Raw genomic sequence first — 21,106 nt, 5'->3', positions numbered from 1 at the left:
CTATTAATTAACCAATCCTCTATCCATGCCTACTACGTTACCCTTAATGCCATGCATCTTTATCTTATGCAGCAACCTTTTGTGTGGCACCTTGTCAAAGGCTATCTGGAAATCCAGATATACCACATCCATTGGGTCCCCGTTATCTACCGCACTGGTAATGTCCTCAAAAAATGCCTCTAAAAAGTTCCACAAAAAATGCAGCACGGTAGCATTGTGGATAGCACAATTACTTCACAGCTCCAGGGTCCCAGATTCGATTCCAGCTTGGGTCACTGTCTGTGCGGAGTCTGCACATCCTCCCCGTGTGTGCGTGGGTTTCCTCCGGGTGCCCCGGTTTTCTCCCACAGTCCAAAGATGTGCAGGTTAGGTGGATTGGCCATGATAAATTACCCTTAGTGTCCAAAATTGCCCTTAGTGTTGCGTGGGGTTACTGGGTTATGTGGATAGGGTGGAGGTGTTGACCTTGGGTAGGGAGCTCTTTCCAAGAGCCGGTGCAGACATGATGGGCCAAATGGCCTCTTCCTGCACTGTAAATTCTATGATAAATTAGTTAGGCACGACCTGCACTTCATGATCCCATGCTGCGTCTGCCCAATGGGACAATTTCCATCCAGATGCCTCGCTATTTCTTCCTTCATTATAGATTCCAGCATCTTCCCTACTACCGAAGTTAAGCTCACTGGCCTATAATTACCCGCTTTCTGCCTACCTTCCTTTTTAAACAGTGGTGTCACGTTTGCTAATTTCCAATCCGCCGGAACCACCCCAGAGTCTAGTGAATTTTGGTAAGTTATCACTAGTGCATTTGCAATTTCCCTAGCCATCTCTTTTAGCACTCTGGGATGCATTCCATCGGGGCCAGGAGACTTGTCTACCTTTAGCCCCATTAGCTTGCCCATCACTACCTCCTTAGTGATAACAATCCTCTCAAGGTCCTCACCTGTCATAGCCTCATTTCTATCAGTCACTGGCATGTTATTTGTGTTTTTCACTGTGAAGACCGACCCAAAAAACCTGTTCAGTTCCTCAACTATTTCCTCATCTGCCATTATTAAATCTCCCTTCTAATCCTCTGAAGGACCAATATTTACCTTAGCCACTCTTTTTTGTTTTATATATTTGTAGAAACTTTTACTATCTGTTTTTATATTCTGAGCATGTTTACTCTCATAATCTATCTTACTCTTCTTTATAGCTTTTTTAGTAGCTTTCTGTTGCCCCCTAAAGATTTCCCAGTCCTCTAGTCTGCCACTAATCTTTGCCACTTTGTCTGCTTTTTCCTTCAATTTGATACTCTCCCTTATTTCTTTAGATATCCATGGTCGATTTTCCCTCTTTCTACCGTCCATCCTTTTTGTTGGTATAAACTTTTGCTGAGCACTGTGAAAATTCGCTTGGAAGGTTCTCCACTGTTCCGCAACTGTTTCACCATAAAGTCTTTGCTCCCAGTCTACCTTAGCTAGTTCTTCTCTCATCCCATTGTAATCTCCTTTGTTTAAGCACAAAACACTAGTGTTTGATTTTACCTTCTCACCCTCCATCTGTATTTTAAATTCCACCATATTGTGATCGCTCCTTCCGAGAGGATCCCTAACTATGAGATCATGAATCAATCCTGTCTCATTACACAAGACCAGATCTAGGACCGCTTGTTCCCTCGTAGGTTCCATTACATTTCTTCTGTATTTACAAATGAGAGGGGCCATATTGTTGGAGAGGACAGTGTGAAACAGACTAGTAAGCTCGAGGAAATACTTGTTAGGAAGGAAGATGTGTTGGGCATTTTGAAAAACTCGAGGATAGACAAGTCCCCCGGGCCTGACGGGATATATCCAAGGATTCTATGGGAAGCAAGAGATGAAATTGCAGAGCCATTGGCAATGATCTTTTCGTCCTCACTGTCAACAGGGGTGGTACCAGGGGATTGGAGAGTGGCGAATGTCGTGCCCCTGTTCAAAAAAGGGACTAGGGATAACCCTGGGAATTACAGGCCAGTTAGTCTTACTTCGGTGGTAGGCAAAGTAATGGAAAGGGTACTGAAGGATAGGATTTCTGAGCATCTGGACAGACACTGCTTGATTAGGGACAGTCAGCACGGATTTGTGAGGGGTAGGTCTTGCCTTACAAGTCTTATTGAATTCTTTGAGGAGGTGACCAAGCATGTGGATGAACGTAAAGCAATGGGTGTAGTGTACATGGATTTTAGTAAGGTATTTGATAAGGTTCCCCATGGTAGACTTATGCAGAAAGTAAGGAGGCATGGGATAGTGGGAAATTTGGCCAGTTGGATAACGAACTGGCTAACCGATAGATGTCAGAGACTGGTAGTGGATGGCAAATGTTCAACCTGGATCCCAGTTACCAGTGGCGTACCGCATGGATCAGTTCTGGGTCCTCTGCTGTTTGTGATTTTCATTAATGACTTGGATGAGGGAGTTGAAGGGTGGGTCAGTAAATTTGCAGACGATACGAAGATTGGTGGAGTTGTGGATAGTGAGGAGGGCTGTTGTTGGCTGCAAAGAGACATGGATAGGATGCAGAGCTGGGCTGAGAATTGGCAGATGGAGTTTAACCCTGAAAAGTGTGAGGTTGTCCATTTTGGAAGGACAAATATGAATGCGGAATACAGGGTTAACGGTAGAGTTCTTGGCAATGTGGAGGAGCAGAGATTTCTTGGGGTCTATGTTCATACATCTTTGAAAATTGCCACTCAAGTGGATAGAGCTGTAAAGAAGGCCGATGGTGTGCTATCGTTCATTAACAGAGGGATTGAATAATTTAAGAGCCTTGAGGTGATGATGCAGCTGTACAAAACTTTGGTCAGGCCACATTTGGAGTTCTGTGTACAGTTCTGGTCGCCTCATTTTAGGAAGGATGTGGAAGCTTTGGAAAAGGTGCAAAGGAAATTTACCAGGATGTTGCCTGGAATGGAGAGTAGGTCTTACGAGGAAAGGTTGAGGGTGCTAGGGCTTTTCTCATTAGAACGGAGAAGGATGAGGGGCGACCTGATAGAGGTTTATCAGATGATCAGGGGAATAGATAGAGTAGACAGTCAGAGACTTTTTCCCCGGGTGGAACAAACCATTACAAGGGGACATAAATTTAAGGTGAATGGTGGAAGATATAGGGGGGATGTCAAAGGTAGGTTCTTTACCCAGAGAGTAGTGGGGGCATGGAATGCACTGTCTGTGGAAATAGTTGAGTCGGAAACATTAGGGACCTTCAAGCTGCTATTGGATAGGTACATGGATTACGGTAGAATGATTATAGTGTAGATTAATTTGTTCTTAAGGGCAACACGGTAGCATTGTGGATAGCACAATTGCTTCACAGCTCCAGAGTCCCAGGTTCGATTCCAGCTCGGGTCACTGTCTGTGCAGAGTCTGCACATCCTCCCCATGTGTGCGTGGGTTTCCTCCGGGTGCTCCAATTTCCTCCCACAGTCTAAAGATGTGCAGGTTAAGTGGATTGGCCATGATGAATTGCCCTTAGAGTCCAAAATTTCCCTTAGTGTTGGGTGGAGGTGTTGGCCTTGGGTAGGGTGCTGTTTCCAAGAGCCGGTGCAGACTCGATGGGCCGAATGGCCTCCTGCACTGTAAATTCTATGATCTATGATTAATCTAGGACAAAGGTTCGGCACAACATCATGGGCCGAAGGGCCTGTTCTGTGCTGTATTTTTCTATGTTCTTTGTTCTATTACATACTGTTCTAGGAAACTATCGCGGATACATTCTATAAACTCCTCCTCAAGGCTGCCTTGACCGACCTGGTTAAACCAATCGACATGTCGATTAAAATCCCCCTTGATAACTGCTGTACCATTTCTACATGCATCCGTTATTTCTCTGTTTATTGCCTGCCCCACCATAATGTTACTATTTGGTGGCCGAGACTACTATCAGTAACTTTTTCGCCTTACTATTCCTGATTTCCACCCAAATGGATTCAACCTTATGCTCCATAGCACCAATGTCATTTACACTTTTAGAGTCTAGAAATCTACCTTTTTCCTACTTATATCTATTTCGTGATTTGACCTCCACAGCCTTCTGTGGCAGGGAATTTCACAGGTTCACCACCCTCGGAGTGAAGGAATTTCTCCGCATCTAAATCCTAAATGGCCAACCCTCTATCCTGAGACTGTCACCCCTTGTTCTAGACACTTCACCCAGTGGAAACAACATCCCTGCATCTCGTCTGTACAGCCCTGCCAGAATCTTATATGTTTCAATGAGATCCCCTCTCATTCTTCTAAATTCTAGTGAATACAGGCCTAGTTGACCTAATCTCTCCTCCTACAATAATCCTGCCATCCCAGGAATCAGTCTGGTTACCTGATGGATTTAACCATTTGGTTACCAGCAGCACTTTGCGATTACTGGAACTCAGTAGAAATTTGAGTTAAAACTTGTCAGGTGCAAATAAGAATTGTTTTATTTGTCTTCTATTGATTCATTTCAATGTCCAGCCATCATATGGCTCACAAAGAGGCAATTTGTCGACAACTGAACTTTCAAACAATCACAGATAAAATTTTACTTGCTTAGGCAAACAGCTCGACAATAACTTTAAAAGTCAAAGTCTGAAAATGAAATATGAATACAGGGAGACAGTGAATAGTTCAGATCAAAGTATTGATGATTCAAAAAGAGAGAAAGAAATCCAGCTAATCTTCAGCTTCAAACCAACTCCACCAACCAACCAACAAAAAATGGCCCCACGAAGCTTACAGATATACTGTTTCATATCTGTCTTAAGCCATCTAATCACACCCCAATATAATCCTAATTTGTTTGGGTTAGACTCAAACACATCTGATTTGACGGCAAGCCGTCCATCTTGAATATGCAACATTACTTCTAATTGTTTCGTATCTGCATACTTGTGTATATTAAAGAATGTGATATTGTGCTTTATCAAGGTCAGCAAAAACTGGTTTTCTGCTGGCTTAGCTATTATAACAGTGGAGCCTTCATGTTATCTTGCCAGGCAATGCTGTTGCTATGGGTCCTGCTCTGTCCTTGGACACTGACTTGAAAAATGTATTAAAACTGTCTGTTTCAATCTAGTAAAGTGAATTATGCTGCTTCTATGAAACCGTTATGTTTTGAGAGTATTGAAATCCTTAATTTAAAATGGGTAAAACTGGGGCTTAATATTTACGCTAAATCGCTATATTTTACCTCTATTAGGTGTTTTAGAAATAGTTGGCTTCTACATTACATTACATTACATTCTACTGCACTACTTCGATGGAAACTATATCCTTTCTTGGATAAGGAGACTGAAACTGCGCACATTTCTCAAGGTGTGATCTCACCAAGGTCCTGTACAGCTGCAGTAAGATACCCTTTCTCCTGTACTCTTGTCCTCTTGCAAAAAGGCCAAAATACAATTTGCCTTCCTGACTGCTTGCTGTACCTGTATGCTTGCTTTCAGCAATTAGCGTACTGCATGTCAATATTTCCCAATCTGTTACTATTTTAAATAATACTCTGCCTTTCTTTTTCTCTGTCAGAAGTGGATAACTTTACGTTTATCCACATTATAGTGCACCTACCATGTATTTGTCCACTCGCTCAACTTGTCTAAATGATCGTCAAGCCCATCGCATCGTCCTCACTACTCGCATTTCCACCAAGTTCTATACGATCAGCAAACTTGAAAATATTACTTTACATTCCCTCATCCAAATCATTGATGTATATTGTGAATTGTTTGGGCCCAAGTACTGATCTCTATGGGACACCACCAGTCACTCCCTGCTACTTTGAATAAAGACCCATTGATTCCTACTCTCTGTTTCCTGTCCGCTCGCTACTTTTCAATCCATGCCAGTAGAAACACAGAAATATACAAAATATAAGTAGGCTATTTGGCCCTTTGAGCCTGCTCCGCCATTCAATATGATCATGGCTGATTCTATATCACAACACCATACCCATTCCCTTCAAACGTTTAAAGTCTAGAAATCTATCTATTTCCTGCCATCCCAGGAATCAGTCTGGTGAACATTCGCTGCACTCCCTTGATGGCAAGGATATCCGTTTTGGATAAGGAAGCCAAAACGGCAAGCAATTCTGGTATATTACCCCCAATTCCATGCCTTTTAATTTTGCACACACAACCTCTTATGTGAGACTTCATCAAAAGCTTCCTGAAACTCCAAATGAGACCGCATCCACTGGTCCACCCTTATCTATTCTACTAGTTTTGTCCTCAAAACACTCCATTAGATTTATCAAACATGATTTCCCTTTCATAAATTGACGTTCACTTTGTTTAATCCTGTTGATAATTTTTTAAAAATAAATGTATTTTATTACAAACATGTACCAAAACAGGTTACAGCGAACAAACACCCCGGGAAACATGCTTCCCAACAACCAATTATAGACTCTGCACTGATTTTTCCTCTTTTTCACCCCTACCCCACCCCCGCGACGAACAGCCCCTCAAAGACGGTCACAAAGATCCCCCACCTTTCCTGAACACCGCCCTGAAGAGCCCCTTAACTTATACTTTATCTTCTCTAATCGCAGGAAGTTGTACAGGTCACCCAACCAAGCCGCTAACCCCAGTGGCGATGCCGACCACCACTCCAGCAAAATTCACCGCTGTCCATTCAGAGAGGCGAAGGCCAAGACATCGGCCTTCCTCCTCTCCATGAGTACCGGCTTCTCTGAGACCCCCAAAAATCGCCACCAAAGGGTCTGGGTCCACCTCCTCCTCCACTATCCTGGATAAGACTGCGAACACTCCCACCCAGAATCTTCCCAATTTTTCGCAACCACAAAACATGTGCGCCTGATTCGCTGGCCCCCGCCCATACCTCTCACACTCATCTGCTATCCCCTGAAAGAACCCATTCATTCTCACCCGAGTCCTATGCACTCTGTGCTCCACCTTAAACTGTATCAGGCTCATCCTTGCACATGAGGAGGTCCCGTTTACCCTACGCAGTGCCTCACTCCATACTCCCCAATTGATCTCCCCTCCCAACACCGATTCCCGTTTCTCCTTGATCTTCACCACCCGCTCACCTCCCTGCTCCCCGAGCCACTTGTATATATCTCCCCAATCCTTCCCTCCCCTTCCCATCCGGGAGCAGCAGTTGCTCCAGCAGGGTGTATCCCGGCAACCTAGCGAACCCTCTCCAGACCTTTTGTGCAAAGGCCCTAACCTGCAGATACCTGAACTCACTCCCCCTCGGCAGCTCTACCCTCTCCCTTAGCTCCTCCAGACTGGCAAACCCTTCCTTCAAATACAGATCCCTCACCTTGACCAGCTCCACTTCCCTCCACTTCCTGTATACACTATCCATCAACCCCCCGGCTCAAACACATGATTCTCGCACAGCGGCTTTAGCACCGACACCCCTTCCACCCTAAAATGCCTCCTCAACTGATTCCCTATGTTCCCTCTGGACTGCACCACTCGGAGCCACTGGTAACGCTGCCGTCACCATAGCCCTCAAACAAGATCCCTCCTCCATCCTAACCCACTCGACTTCTTCTCCTTCCCAATAATAATGAAGCAAGTTTGGCAACAGCAACCCCACCTGCTGCCTCTGCCTCTGTCGCAGAGTCCTCCCCACCCTCGGCACCTTCCTCACCCATACAGAGTCAGAAATTATCATGTCCACTTTCCGAAACAGGCCTTTTCTGTTGATAATTTCTATGTGTCTTGTTATCGTGTCCTTTACAATAGACTTTGAAATTTCCGAACTACTGATGTTAGGCTCACTAGTTGTCTCCCGCCCTCCTATTTTTGTACAACAGGGTTACATTTGTCACCCTCCAATCTGCCAGGGCGGTTCCAGAATCGACAGAATATTGGATCATGATAACCAACGCATCCAATATTTTTGAGGCCACCTCTTTTGCAAAACTGGGATGTAGAATATCAGGCCTCGGGAATTTATCAGCTTTCAATGCCATTGATTACTCCAGCACTATCTTTCTAGTAATATGAATTTACGTCAATTTCTCCTTCCCACTAGACCCTTGATTCCTTCGCATTGCTGGGATGTTATATGTGTTGTCCTCATGAAGGCAGAACTAAAGTATTTTTTAAATTGTTCTGCCAATGTTTTCTGTTGTAAATTCTCCACTTTCAGACGGTAATGGATCTACATTTGTGCCAGGGTGTGTGATGTCTCGGATCGTGTTTTCGGGATCCTTAAGGGGGAGGGGGAGCAGCCCCAAGTCGTGGTATACATAGGTACCAACGACATAGGGAGGAAAAGGGATAGAGATGTAAGGCAGGAATTCAGGGAGCGAGGGTGGAAACGTAGATCTGGACAAACAGAGTTATTATCTCTGGGTTGTTACCCGTGCCACGTGATAGCGAAACGAGGAATAGGGAGAGAGATGAGTTGAACATGTGGCTACAGGTGTGGTGCAGGAGGGATGGTTTCAGATTTCTGGATAATTGGGGCTCATTCTGGGGTCGGTGGGACCTCTACAAACGGGATGGTATGCACCTGGACCAGAGGGGTGCCAATATCCTGGGGGGGAAATTTGCTAATGCTCTTTGGGAGGGTTTAAACTTGTTCAGCAGGGGCTTGGGAACCTGAATTGTAGCTCCAGTATACAGGAGGTTGAGAGTAGTGAGGTCATGAGGAAGGTTTCAAAGTTGCAGGAGTGCACCGGCAGGCAGGAAGGTGGTTTAAAGTGTGTCTTCTTTAGTGCCAGGAGCATCCGGAATAAGGTGGGAGAACTTGTGGCATGGGTTGGTACCAGGGACTTTGATGTTGTGGCCATTTCGGAGACATGGATAGAGCAGGGACAGGAATGGTTGTTGCAGGTGCCGGGGTTTAGATATTTCAGTAAGCTCAGGGAAGGTGGTAAAAGAGGGGGGAGGGGTGGCATTGTTAGTCAAGGACAGTATTACGGTGGCAGAAAGGACGTTTGATGAGGACTCGTCTACTGAGGTAGTATGGGCTGAGGTTAGAAACAGGAAAGGAGAGGTCACCCTGTTAGGGTTTTCTATAGGTCTCCAAAACATTCCAGAGATGTAGAGTAAAGGATTGCAAAGATGATTCTGGATAGGAGCGAAAGCAACAGGGTAGTTGTTATGGGGGACTTTAACTTTCCAAATATTGACTGGAAACGCGATAGTTTGAGTACTTTAGATGGGTCCGTTTTTGTCCAATGTGTGCAGGAGGGTTTCCTCACACAGTACGTAGATAGGCCAACGAGAGGCGAGGCCATATTGGATTTGGTACTGGGTAATGAACCAGGACAGGTGTTAGATTTGGAGGTAGGTGAGCACTTTGGTGATAGTGACCTCAATTCGATTACGTTTACTTTAGTGATGGAAAGGGATAGTTATATACCGCAGGGCAAGAGTTATATCTGGGGGAAAGGCAATTATGATGCCATGAGGCAAGATTTAGGATGCACCGGGTGGAGAGGAAAACTGCAGGGGATGGGCACAATGGAAATGTGGAGCTTGTTCAAGGAACAGCTACTGCGTGTCCTTGATAAGTATGTACCTGTCAGGCAGGGAGAAAGTGGTCGAGCAAGGGAACCATGGTTTACTAAAGCAGTCGGAACACTTGTCAAGAGGAAGAAGGAGGCTTATGTAAAGATGAGACATGAAGGTTCAGTTAGGGCACTCGAGAGTTACAAGTTCGCTAGGAAGGACCTAAAGAGAGAGCTAAGAAGAGCGAGGAGGGGACATGAGAAGTCATTGGCAGGTAGGATCAAGGATAACCCTAAAGCTTTCTATAGATATGTCAGGAATAAAAGAATGACTAGGGTAAGAGTAGGGCCAGTCAAGGACAGTAGTGGGAAGTTGTGCTTGGAGTCCGAGGAGATAGGAGAGGTGCTAAATGAATATTTTCTGTCAGTATTCACACAGGAAAAAGACTATGTTGTCGAGGAGAGAACTGAGATTCAGACTACTAGACTAGAAGGGCTTGAGGTTCAGCAGGAGGAGGTGTTAGCAATTCTAGAATGTGTGAAAATAGATAAGTCCCCAGGGCCGGATGGGATTTATCCTAGGATTCTCTGGGAAGCTAAGGAGGAGATTGCTGAGCCTTTGGCTTTGATCTTTAAGTCATCTTTGTCTGCAGGAATAGTGCCAGAAGACTGGAGGATAGCAAATGTTGTCCCCTTGTTCAAGAAGGAGAGTAGAGACAACCCCGGTAACTATAGACCAGTGAGCCTTACTTCTGTTGTGGGCAAAATCTTGGAAAGGTTTATAAGAGATAGGATGTATAATCATCTGGAAAGGAATAATTTGATTAGAGATAGTCAACACGGTTTTGTGAATGGTACGTCATGCCTCACAAACCTTATTGACTTATTTGAGAAGGTGACCAAACAGGTGTATGAGGGTAAACCAGTTGATGTGGTGTATATGGATTCCAGTAAAGCGTTTGATAACGTTCCCCATGGTAGGCTACTGCAGAAAATACGGAGGCATGGGATTCAGGGTGATTTAGCAGTTTGGATCAGAAATTAGTTAGCTGGAAGAAGTGTTCAGAGAGGGAAATGTTCAGACTGGAGTCCAGTTACTAGTGGTGTACCATAAGGATCTGTTTTGGGGCCACTGCTGTTTGTCATTTTTATAAATGACCTGGAGGAGGGCGTAGAATGATGGGTGAGTAGATTTGCAGATGACACTAAAGTTGGTGGAGTTGTGGACAGTGCGGAAGGATGTTGCAAGTTACAGAGGGACATAGATAAGCTGCAGCGCTGGGCTGAGAGGTGGCAAATGGAGTTTAATGCAGAAAATTGTGAGGTGATTCATTTTGGAAGGAATATCAGGAAGACAGAGTACTGGGCTAATGGTAAGATTCTTCTCAGTGTGGATGAGCAGAGAGATCTCGGTGTCCATGTACATAGATCCCTGAAAGTTGCCACCCAGTTTGAGAGGGTTGTTAAGAAGGTGTATGGTGTGTTAGCTTTTATTGGTAGAGGGATTGAGTTTCGGAGCCATGAGGTCATGTTGCAGCTGGACAAAACTCTGGTGCGGCCGCATTTGGAGTATTGCGTGTAATTCTAGTCGCCGCATTATAGGAAGGATGTGGAAGCATTGGAAAGGGTGCAGAGGAGATTTGCCAGAATGTAGCCTGGTATGGAGGGAAGATCTTATGAGGAAAGGCTGAGGGACTTGCTGCTGTTTTCGTTAGAGAGAAGAAGGTTAAGAGGTGACTTAATTGAGGCATACAAGATGATCAGAGGATTGGATAGGGTGGACAGTGAGAGCCTTTTTCCTCGGATGGTGATGTCTAGCACGAGGGGACATAGCTTTAAATTGAGGGGAGATAGATATAAGACAGATGTCAGAGGTAGGTTCTTTACTCAGAGAGTAGTAAGGGCGTGGAATGCCCTGCCTGCAACAGTAGTGGACTCGCCAACACTAAGGGCATTCAAATGGTCATTGAATAGACATATGGACGATAAGGGAATAGTGTAGATGGGCTTTAGAGTGGTTTCACAGGTCGGCGCAACATCGAGGGCCGAAGGGCCTGTACTGCGCTGTAATGTTCCATGTTCACTAATCTTGTTTTTTAAAAATCTATTACATTAACCATCAGCTACTATTACAGTCCCCTTTTATGTTATTTGCAAGCCTGCTCTCATACTTTTTGTATCCTCTTGGTTGATCTCTTTGTCCTCCTTTGTTGAATACCGAACTGGTCCCAATCCTCAGGCTAGCTGCTTTTTCTAGCAACATTACGTGACTCTTCTTTGGATCCAATGCAATCCTTAATTTATTTTGTAAGCCATGGTTGGACCGTATTTCTTGTTGAGTTTTTGTGCCAGAAAGGAATGTTTCTATCGCACTTGGGGTGAAGGGGATCAACAGATATGGGGGACGGGACTGTGGAATTAGGCTACTGAGTTGGATAATCAGCCATGATCATAATGAATGGTGGAGCAGGCTCGAAGAGCCAAATGCTCTTCTCCTGCTCCTGTTTCTTGTATAACTGTTGCTATGCATACATTTGTTTCTTAATTATTAGCAATTGACTATCCACCATCATCCCTCTGAATGACTTTGCCCAATCTATGTTTGCCAATTCCCAACTCATAACTTGGTTGTTTTCTTTATTGAGATTGAAGACCCTGGTTTCAGATTGGACATCTTCATTTTCCATCCTAATGAAGGATTTGATCATGTTATGGTCACTGTACCCTAAATGGTGCCTCTCAACAACATTATTAATTAACCCCTTCTTGTTACTTGCATCTCTAATTTCCTGTTTAATTCCACCTTAACCACACTAGTACAGTTTGGAGGCCAGGAGACAACTCTCACTAATGTTTTCCTCCCCTCGTTGCGTCTTAGGTCTACATACTTACTCTACATCTAGATTTTATGAGCCAATATCCTATTTCACTGTTGCAATTTTCACATTAACCAACAATGCAACCCCACCTCCTTTACTTTTTCCCAGCACTCTCGAGTACCCTTGGCTATCCAGTTCCCAGCCTTGGTCAGCTTGCAGCCATGTCTCTGTAACAGGAATCATACCATACCCGTGAATAACAATTTGCGCTGTTAATTTGTCTACCATAGTGTGAATACAAAGTCATTAGTGAACCAGTTAAGTTTTTATGACAATTCAGCAGCGTCATGGTCACTTTTTTCCCACATGCCAGCCCCACAAATGACCAGATTCATTCAGTTCAATTTCACAACCTTTTTGTCATTTTTGTTTTTATCGGTTCTCTTTCATTTCCTTTTTCTGTTTTAAATCAATTTCACAGGGCATCAGAAGGAGAGGATTTGCAGTCGGGAAACTGAACACAGATATCACATCAGGATCTCATGGAGTCGCCCAATTTATCGTAACCTGAATATTATCAGATTTTAAACATGGAAGGAAAAAACATAATTCACAATGGAGAGAAACTGTACACGTGTTCTGTGTGTGGACAATAGTTCAAACAATGTTGAGACGCATGTGGAGTCACACTGGGGAGAAAGCATGGAAATGTGCCGACTGTGGGGTTTAATTACCCATCAGAACTGGAAAATCATTGGCTCAGTCATATTGGGGAGAGGCCATTCACCTGCTCCAAATGTGGGAAGGGATTCACTGATACACTGACCCTGCTGCGACACCAGCGAGCTCACACTGAAGAGAGACCATTCAGGTGCTCTAACTCTGGGAGTAGGTTCAAGATATCATCTAAACTCACTGTGCACCAGCGATTTCACACCATCTGCTCCCAATGTAGAAAGGTCTTCACGACCTCCTTACTCCTGCTGACAAACCAGCATGTTTACACTGATGAGACCTTTTAATTGCTCAGACTGTGGAATGTGCTGTAAAAGACCTGAGGAACTGATGTCCCATCAGCGTGTTCACACTGATGAGACCGTTCATGTGCTCTGACTGCGGGACTGAGTTCAGGTGACCTAACCGCACACCAGCGAATTCACACTGCAGAAAGATTGTTCACCTGCTCCCAGTGTGGGAATTAATTCATTCAATCATCCAACCTGCTATGACGCCAGCCAATTCATATTGGGAAGAGGGTGTTCACCTTCTCCAAGTGTGGGAAAGGATTCACTGATTCATCCAATCTGGTGAAACACCAGCGAGTTCACGCTGATGAGAGATCTTTTTAATGTTCGGACTGTGTAAAATGCTTTAGAAGTTCGAGTAATGCGCTCAAACTGCTGAGAGATCATTCAGGTGCTCTCTCAGTGGGACTGGGCACAGCTGATCATCACAACTTACTCTACACCAGTGAGTTCACACTGGGTAGAGACCGTTCACCTGCTCTAACTGTGAGAATGGATTTGCTCATTCATCCACTCTGCTGAAACACCTGCAAATTCACAAATAACTACAGTGATTGAATTTTGCTGTTCCATCACTTCCAGGACTTAAACATATTAATTGGTGTCTGTTGCTGCTGATATTAGTAAAGTCCAATTCAGCTATAGGAGTTAATATTCTGGATAACAGTCAAATAAATCAGTTTTGTGCTTCGCACACACACTGTTGAATCTTTTTGATATCTGCGACACAAGCTAGTTCCTTTTGAAGGGCTCTCATTCTCCCCTGTCTCCTTCATCCTCACCTCCAACAACAAGTGTGAGGAGATGATTGGGCTTCTTTCCCACTGAGATTGAGACAATCCGATCAGTTGCCTCTGCTACTTCCCTTCCTTCCACTAGCCCACCAGGCCAAATTGTTTAAAATAACCCTGGGCACGATTCTCCACTCCCACGCCGGTTGGGAGAATCGCCTGGGCCGCCAAAATTTCCCGCGACGCCGGTCCGACGCCCTCCCAAGCGTCGGGAATGGCCCGGTCGAGTTTCGCGGGCCGCAGGCCGGAGAATCGCCCGAGACACCCAAAACGGCGATTCTCCGGCATCCCTGCTATTCTCAGGCCCGGATGGGCCGAAGTCCCGACGGCGTGACCCCAGTTCACGCCGTCGCCGTTCACACCTGCTATTTAAAGTCGTCAGCCAGTCGTGCTGGCTGACGCTGAGCAGGGAGGAGGTGAACGGACTGTAGCGCAGCGCCCGGAGACCGGGTCGGCTTCCCTGAGAAGGCTGCGGCCAAAGGGGGGGTGCGGGAGAGTGTGCAGGTGGGAGGGGGGGGTGTGGGAGAGTGTGCAGGTGGGAGGGGGGGGGGTGAGGGAGAGTGTGCAGGTGGGGGGGGGGAGAGTGTGCAGGTGGGAGGGGGGGGGTGAGGGAGAGTGTGCAGGTGGGGGGGGAGAGAGAGAGTGTGCAGGTGGGGGGGGAGAGAGAGAGTGTGCAGGTGGGGGGGGGGAGAGTGTGCAGGTGGGGGGGGGAGGAAGAGGGAGAGTGTACAGGTGGGGGGGAGAGAGAGTGTGCAGGTGGGGGGGGAGAGTGTGCAGGTGGGGGGGGAAGAGTGTGCAGGTGGGAGGGGGGAAGAGGGAGAGTGTGCAGGTGGGGGGGGGAGTGTGCAGGTGGGAGGGGGGAGGGAGAGTGTGCAGGTGGGGGGGGATGAGGGAGAGTGTGCAGGTGGGGAGGGAGAGGGAGAGTGTGCAGGTGGCAGGGGGGTGAGGGAGAGTGTGCAGGTGGAAGGGGGGGCGGGAGAGTGTGCAGGTGGGGGGAGTGCGGGAGAGTGTGCAGGTGGGGGGGCGTGAGGGAGAGTGTGGATGGTATCATCCATCCGCGGGTGCCACATGTCAGGACGGTGACGAGGACACAGCCGCAGAGTGTCCGCGGAGTGGCTGATGGGCACAGGCGAGTGGCGCACTGGTGAGCAGTACGGTGTGAAGTGACCGTTGGGCACAGGCAGTGACCAGGTGTTAGGCTGGCTGCGTGTCTGCAGCGCGACCAGGCCACCAGGGCACACGGGTATCCCATGCAACCCGGCTGACAAGGTGTGGAAGAACCTCCGTGTAACATGTCGTTTCTCTGCCCCCCACCACCCTCCTGCAGGTCACCATGTATGCCAACCAGACAGCGATGTTCACTGCCGTGGTTGAAGCCGCAGTTCTGGAGTTTGCCATCCGGCAGCGTAGAGTCGGACGGCCCACAGTGGCTGCAGATGCAGCGGTCGCCGGTGCAGCGGAGGGGATGGCCGCGGAGTGGCCCGTCGTCGACGCGCAGGCCGTAGGCGCTCAGGACCCGAATGTACAGGGGGATGCCGAGGGGAACATTGACCGCCAGACGGCGAGGAATGCAGATGAAGTGCTTGGGGGGGAGCAGGAGGAGGAGGGGGAGCAGGTGGAGCACGAGGATCCACTGATGGTGGTGCCAGGGCGCCACAGGCGTCCAGCAAGGCCGAGGGTGTACCGTGACAGAATGTCGTTCGAGGCCCTACCGGACATCACATGCAGGAGGAGACTACGGTTCAGCAAGGAGACGGCCGCACATGTATGCCAGCTCCTGGAATGGAAGGAGGACTCGCAATACCAGTCTCCGTCAAGGTGGCGGTGGCCCTAAACTTTTACGCTACCGGTTCCTTCCAGGCGCCGAGCGGGGACCTATCCGGGATCTCACAGGCATCGGTCCACAGGTGCATCAGGGTCGTCACCAACGCCTTGTACGCCATCGCGGACAGGTACATTCAATTCCCCGAGGACCGAGCACAGCAGGAAGCACAGGCACGTGGATTCGCCAAGGTGGCCGGGATACCGATGGTCCAGGGTGTCATCGATGGTGTGCACATCCCCATGCGCCCACCTGCAGACAGCAGGGACGTGTTCATGAATAGGAAGGGCGCGTACTCCATGAACATTCAGGTGGTGTGCGACCCCACATGAAGATCATGCACGTGTGTGCAAAGTACCCCGGCAGTGTGCATGACGCCTACATTCTAGCACAGTCGTTCATCCCCGCAATGTTCGATGGATGCCCCCCCACCGGCTGAGGGGCTGGTTGCTGGGCGACAAGGGCTATCCATTGAGGTCATGGCTGCTGATGCCAATACGGAGGCCTCACACCAACGCGGAGAGCCTATACAACGAGGCACATGCAGCAACCAGGGGTGTGGTGGAGCGGTGCTTCGGCCTGCTGAAGATGCGCTTCAGATGCCTGGACCGATCAGGAGGGGCCCTGCAGTACTGGTCCGACAGGGTCGGTCGCATAGTTGTGGTCTGCTGTGCGCTGCACAACATTGCCATGCAGAGGGGTGATGACCTGGTGGAGGAGCCGGAGGGAGTACCCGACGGCACCGGAGCCAACGCAAACGAGGGGGATGGGAAAGAGGAGGATGCGGAGGATGAGGATGATGGGGCGCATCAGGGTGGGGGGAGGGGCGCAGGACGCAGACATTGCCCGGCAGCTCATTACGCCCAGGAGGCTGCGTGACGGCATTGTCGGGGACAGCGGGCACGCGACGCGTTGGTGGCCGCACGGTTCACGCACTGTGGGGGTGGGATTCGCTGAACACTGCCACTTGCACCGTCAATCCTGCACACGGGCACCACACACCAACCGCCCCCCCCCCCCCCCCCGCACCGCGTTCACGGCAACAATTCCACATCACCTTACCACTGCGGCACTACGGGATTGCACAACATTGATGATTGGGTAAGCGGATGTGAACAGTGCCATGTTAAATGATGACAGCCCGCTCTGCGATGAGCTGTGTGCTCAGATTCGCCAGCCGAGGTCTGACTCATGGCTTTAGCTGAACCATGCACTCCAGTGGTCACAGCCTTCCTGATGGATATTTCACCACATGCCCGTGTGGGGTGGCTGGCGTCGGTGTACCGAGGACAACGGTGTCCAATTATGGGGGGGGGGTCACCACATCTGGAACAGACCTTGAACGGCTCGTATACCACAACGCCAATCGGGCACCCTCCCGAGCCCCCTGGCACCGGACATAGCACACAGTCTTACAAGTCAAATTGAACAGTGCGTTTATTCGTGTGGTGAACATAGGTGCCCTACCCACTACAACTAGACTGTGCCCTGCACCCGTGCCAACTTCTTATGTGCCCTACCACTACGTCTAGGTGTGTTCCCAGATGGTACAGCAGGAGTGGAGGTGGACTGTTGTGAATCACGCCCTTCGACATGGCTCCCCTTCGGCACACGTTTCCTGGGGCGGCCCGGCTTCGATGGGCCAGGCTGCTCTGCGGGCATGCTGGATGGCGTGGTGCCACCCTGACCTGCCCGCTCCCCACCAGATGCGCCAGGGACAGAACGGGGGGAGGCCGAGTGTACCTGGACATCCCTTGGTGGAGCTACCTGGACGGGCCACAGAACCTCCTCCTCCCTCGGGGAGCGCGGTGGCCCCCGGGCCTCACTGTGGGACGGAGATGCGCTCGGAGACATGCCCCGTCGCACCCCCGACACCTGGCGCTGCCAGTCCTGGAGGCCTGCAGCGGTATTGACCACGGTCCGAATGTTCGCCGAGACGGGGCCCAGGGAGTGCCACATTCCTGCCAAGTTCTGTGCTATCTCAACCTGTGAGTGCGCTACGCCATCCATCACGTGTGCCAGGCGGTCTATGCTCTCCGCGACTGACTGCTGGGACTGTGCCATCGTTTGCTGGGACCGGGCCATGGCATGGTGAGACTCAGCGAGGGCCCAGAGAGCGGTGGCAATGTCGTGTTGGCTCTGGCGCATGGCTACCTGTGAGAGGGCAGCCCGCTCCTGGGCCATGGATGACGCGTGCACGTGAAGCCCAACGCCTTGCAGAACCTGACCCATGGCCAAAACCCCTTCACCCATTGCCTCCACCGCGGACGCCACCCGTGCGGTGTCGGCCTGGGTGGCTGTGATGAGCGGCACCACTCCCTGCTCCTGGACGCGGATAGACTCCTCCAGCTGCGTGTGCAGGTCCTGGAAGATGGCCCTCATCCCGTTACTCAGTCCCTGGGTGTCCATACGCATCGGTTGTCCGGGTGGGTCAATTACATCCAGGAACCCCAGGGGCAGCACGGTAGCATTGTGGATAGCACAATTGCTTCACAGCTCCAGGGTCCTAGGTTCGATTCCGGCTTGGGTCACTGTCTGTGCGGAGTCTGCACATCCTCCCCGTGTGTGCGTGGGTTTCCTCCGGGTGCTCCGGTTTCCTCCCACAGTCCAAAGATGTCGGGTTAGGTGGATTGGCCATGCTAAATTGCCCTTAATGTCCAAAATTGACCTTAGTGTTGGGTGGGGTTACTGGGTTATGGGGATAGGGTGGAGGTGTTGACCTTGGGTGGGGTGCTGTTTCCAGGAGTCGGTGCAGACTCGATGGGCCGGATGGCCTCCTTCTGCACTGTAAATTCTATGAACCGCCTGGGTAGCAGCTGGTTGCTGGGCCTCGGCTGCCCTCCGACCGTCCAGCCCCTCGGCTGCTCCAAACTCCACCTGCTGTACCGGCTCGGCTGTGGGGTGCGCACCAGACCGTGACCCGGGAGCCTCATCATTTATCTGCCCAACCGAGGTGAGTGTCTCTGTGATGGTGAACGGTGTGGGAGACAGCAGTGCCGCAAGCTCGAGGTCATCATCCGTCAAGAAGTCTGGTGTGTATTGTTCCCCCTCATGGCCCGGTGCAAGCTCCATGCGGGCCATGCCGTCTTGACCTCCAGTTCGATCCAGCGGGTGTGTGGCCGTGATGTGCGCTTCGGCATTACTGTCCACCCTGTGCCCCTGACTAATGTCTGTCCCGGAGGTCTCAGCGTCCCGGTCCTGTGTCCCAGACTGTGAGGTCTGCCCTCCTGTCCGACCAACTGTCAACCTCTGGCGTGCGTCCTGGGTGCCATTGCGGTGAGTGGCGTTGCGCTGCTTCCTGGGCGAGACGTCCCTGAAGGTTCGGACGATGGCCCTGGGGAACATAAAAGATTTGGGGTTCGTTAGACATGGTGGCCCGGGTGTATGGTGGTGGTGGGTGCACAGTGTGAGGGGGGATGGGATCTGGGGTGCAGTGGCCAGAGTGTGAGGGGGGGGATGGGATCTGGGGTGCAGTGGCCAGAGTGTGAGGGGGCGATGGGATCTGGGGTGCAGTGGCCAGAGTGTGAGGGGGGGATGGGATCTGGGGCGCAGTGGCCAGAGTGTGAGGGGGGGATGGGATCTGGGGTGCAGTGGCCAGAGTGTGAGGGGGGATGGGATCTGGGGTGCAGTGGCCAGAGTGTGAGGGGGGCGATGACGGGTTGGGTGTGGAGAGGACATGCAGGGTTCTCTCACTTGCTTCTGCGCCTCCGACCTGGCATGGCGCGATCTCCCGGGTGGCGGATCCCCCAGCGAGGTCCAGGGCCCTCTGCTCGTTAATGGTTAGGGGTGCAGGACAGGAGAACCCCCTCCGGTTCTCATGCGCTCCCGCTGGTTATGTGCTGTCTTGTCCTGGGGGGGGGGGGTTGGATAAAGCATCACCATTAGGCGGGTATCATCAGGGCATGCAGATATTGACACCATTGTTGCTGGTTCAGGAGACAGCACGCCACGGGTTCGCTCCAGGGGGTCCCGGGGCTCATGTGGGTCGAGTAGATAGTTGGGCACCGTGACACCCCCCAAACCCACCCAACATCGCCCCTGATGCCCCAGTCCCCCCAACACTCCCAATGCCCCCTCCCCTGGGTGGGGGGGGGGCGGAGGAGCCTGGGGGCACCCTCATGGCACTTACCCTGGCAGCCCGGGTGAGGTCGTGCAGCTTCTTGCGGCACTGCTCCCCCGTCCGGGGGATCTGCCCCACAGCACTGACTGCAGTGCCCGCCTCCCGCCAGCCGCGCCTCACCGTGCTGGATGGCTGGCGATGCCCATGTCTTGGGCAGAGGGTGTCCCTTCTCCGCTCCACCTCATCCACCAGGGTGTCCAGGTCCGTACCCCGGAACCTTGGTGCGGCTCTTCGGGGCTCAGCCATCTCCTCAATTCTCCTCCGGGTCCTCTGTGCGCGGTTCGCGCAATTTATGACGCAGCGGTGCGTCATTCAGGCGTCGCACGGTGACGACGCGGCCTTCGCGGAAGGCCCGCCTGAGGTTCTCGCGGCCCCGATCCTAGCCCTTTTTTGGGCCCTGAATCGGTCTGGATCGGGGTCGGTCCGCGCCGTTCTGGACCTCAACGCTGTTCCCGACGGCGGGGCCACTTGGGAGTGGAGAATCGCGCCCCCTTTGTCTGATTCCTGAATTTCCATCTTTCTCCATCCAGTCTCCACACTAACCAATGAGTTCAGACTGGTGTGCTGGGACAACAATTATGTACAATATATATATTAATGACTTGGACAAGCAAAGTGAATGCACTATTGCCAAGTTTGGCGATGACACAAACATAGGCGAGAATGCAAGTGTTGAGGATGAAACAAAGAGTCTTCCTGGGGATATGGAAAGGTTAAGTCAGTAACTGGACAAAAACCTGGCAGATGGAACATAATTTTGGAGCGTATGAAGCTGTGCACTGTTGCTAATTTTGCCTTAGTTCAATTGCTCTGTTTTGCTCTTGAGTCACCAGGTATCTTTATGATACCGCCACGTGGTTCAAGTCCGAGTAATGATCAATAATCCATTACACCGATGAGTAAGATTTAAATCAAAGCACATTTATTATACACAGTAATCACGACTCATTCACAAATTCTACGTCTAAGCTACTTCTATAACTAACAGGCCTATACTTAACTTGGAACTGGCCCACCAGGTCAGGGAAACAAACGGCCTTTCGTTCGGGTTCTGAGCCTGCGGGATTCAAAGTTGGTACAGATTGGTAGCTAGAAGC

At 50.0% G+C, this 21,106-nt stretch overlaps 1 protein-coding gene across 15 annotated transcripts in view; it reads left to right on the top strand.

The window, feature by feature from the left end:
• Positions 1-21,106, top strand: part of LOC140420795 (uncharacterized) — a 243,839-nt gene that overhangs the window by 154,129 nt on the left and 68,604 nt on the right. For 4 of the 15 annotated variants that reach the window (XR_011946577.1, XR_011946574.1, XR_011946576.1 and 1 more), the window contains one exon: positions 12,733-13,139. The exons of 8 other annotated variants lie outside the window; for them this stretch is intronic. The gene's annotated coding sequence lies outside the window, so the exon portion shown is untranslated. Of the gene's footprint in view, positions 1-12,732; positions 14,545-21,106 lie in introns of those variants that run through there. 3 more of the 15 variants (XR_011946579.1, XR_011946572.1, XR_011946575.1) reach the window with 2 other exon arrangements.

The sequence above is a fragment of the Scyliorhinus torazame genome, chromosome 5 (assembly GCF_047496885.1).
Source record: "Scyliorhinus torazame isolate Kashiwa2021f chromosome 5, sScyTor2.1, whole genome shotgun sequence".
In the NCBI taxonomy this organism is placed as follows: Eukaryota; Metazoa; Chordata; class Chondrichthyes; order Carcharhiniformes; family Scyliorhinidae; genus Scyliorhinus; species Scyliorhinus torazame.
Note: the sequence above shows the minus strand (reverse complement) of the source record. Positions and strands in the feature narration are given on the sequence as shown.